The sequence below is a fragment of the Leuciscus leuciscus genome (assembly GCF_965113295.1).
Source record: "Leuciscus leuciscus genome assembly, chromosome: 16".
Lineage (NCBI taxonomy): Eukaryota > Metazoa > Chordata > Actinopteri > Cypriniformes > Leuciscidae > Leuciscus > Leuciscus leuciscus.
The window spans coordinates 38,113,481-38,115,980 of NC_138740.1; the positions used below are offsets into that span (position 1 = coordinate 38,113,481).

Below are 2,500 nucleotides of genomic sequence, written 5' to 3' on the forward strand. Positions count from 1 at the left end.
CATACAGTGACTACCAGTGACATTTATACACATTTGGGAGCAAAAATGATTACGACACTTTGAGCTGATCATGTTTTGCTGAAGTGTTTTGTCTTTAATTGCTAATGCTCTTGTTACACACAGACTGAACACAATGAAGCATTGCTTCGTGATTGGTTGAGCTAAACTGGTATTATCTAATTGTGTAGTTAAATTTAACAGCTGACAGATATTCAACATAATTCATGTGTGAGACAGTCTAACAGAAGGACGGACAAAACCAGTCAAATATCAACTGAGTTCTGCTCATATTTTATTACCATTTTCTAAACTATAGTGAATAAACTGTGATAATGTGAGAAATGTTGAAGGTGCCTGAATACACTTTGGTTTGACTGTATAATATGTATATATATGAGAATTTATAAAGAATAAATATGTATAAACAATTATTCAATAAATGTTTACATGCTGTAACGTGAGAAACAGGTTCAAATGCAGCAAAATATGAAAAGAAAAAAATAAACATAAGGTTTTTAAAGTCATGAAAAGTTTATTTTTAAGTTTTAAATAACTCAGGCCTCACTTTATTAAAAAAAATGTTTAATGAATATTTTACTGAATTAAAAAAAAAGTCCCAGAGGAGTTGAAATCACAATAATCCATTACAATATGACTCCAACATAGTGAAGGAGTGAAGAAGTAATGAGCCGCGAACTAGTGGAAGTAACAAAGGTGAAGAAGATCATTTTAGATTGTTACAAATTAATTAAAAAAGCATGAATATTCCTCTGTCTCTTAATTAATATGAGCTCACAGAATCTGCAAATAAGTGTTTCTTATATAAAACACACTGAATAAACACTGGGCAATATGTGACGTCTCTCACACACGTGTCTCAGCCAATCAGAGCAGAGCCTGAGAATCAACTAGAGCAGATATTTTACAGTATGTGTGTGTGTTTACAGTGTACTAACCCAAGAAATGACTGGTAATATCAGGTAAATACATGGGTTAGGGTTAGGGTTAGGGGTTAGTGCAGTTATTAAACAGTTATTGTGATTGCTATATTAAGTATATAGTCTGTACATGTGGAACAGGAGTGTGAAATAAAGGGCTACTGATATTTCAGCACAAGCCACATGCTCTTTAACACAGTGTGTGTTAGTGTGTGAGAGGTCACTGTCCTCAAGCATCTGTTCATTCAGCAGAAACACAACAACCAGTCCTTTATCTGACCTCACACTCCTATCACACACACTCCTATCACACACACTCCTATCACACACACTCCTATCACACACACTCCTATCACACACACTCCTATCACACACACACACACACTCACATCAGTCTCTAGGTTAAAGGCAGCAAATGTGTGAAAGATGACGTTTTGATTGAAAGATCTATCAGAACATCTGCAGATTTTGTTTAATACTATAAATTAATACCTTTAAATTTATCAAAAGTGACATTTATAATGTCACAAAAGATTATATTTCAAATAAATGCTGTTCTTTTGAACTTTCTATTCATCAAAGAATCCTGAACAATAAACTGCATCAGTTTCCATTATTTTTAACATTGATAATAATCATAAATGTTTCTTGAGCATCAAATCATCATATCAGAATGATTTGTGAAGGATCATGTGACACTGAAGACTGGAGTAATGATGCTGAACATTCAGCTTTGATCACAGGAATAAATTACACTTTACTATATATTCACATAGAAAACAGCTGATTTACATTATAATAATATTTCACAGTTTTTACTGTATTTTTTATCAAATAAATGTGCAGAAGAAACTTCTTTCAAAAGCATAAACTGTGAACGCTAGTTTTTCTGTGAAATAATAAACCTGTGATGAGAAATCCATCAAAGCTCACAGAGAAATGAAGGATGAAGAAATGACCCGCTGATGTTGTGTGACCTGAATATATTCTAATAACTAATCTGGGAAATTAATGTGTAACTACACAAACACACAAGAAAGCAGCTTCAATGATTGACAAATAATGTAAGATTGCAAAACCACGACAGCACAAGCAAACACTTTCTTTATTCTCACATAATATATTACTATGTATATTTTATTATATATATATATATATATATTACTACAGTTCTGATGAACTTATATTAACTGAGAGACTAAATAGAATATTTGTACTTTTATTAAATCACATCAAGCTGTTTGATCACAAACTAAAAAAAAGCTTAAATATCATTAAATGCAATGGTGACCAGTTACAGTCTCTGAAATGCACATTTCCCTTCTACAATCATACAGATTTAAACCTGGAAACTAGATGAATAAAAACGCTGTGAATTAGACGCCGCTGTGAACTCTGGGTAACCGCGTCTGGTGAATTAGTCACGAGTAACCTGACGCACAGGTAAAGACCCTCGGTGACATTGACGGAGCACAAGGTCAAACACAAACCCATTAGAAAACCTGTGATGTCATGTGACTCGAGGCGCAAGAACTGGACACTCAGTGACCGGCCCTGTGGTT

At 33.6% G+C, this 2,500-nt stretch overlaps 1 protein-coding gene across 1 annotated transcript in view; it reads right to left on the reverse strand.

Moving 5' to 3' along the window:
• ermp1 (endoplasmic reticulum metallopeptidase 1) overlaps positions 1-2,500 on the reverse strand; it is a 44,815-nt gene that overhangs the window by 24,260 nt on the left and 18,055 nt on the right. The window lies entirely within an intron of this gene.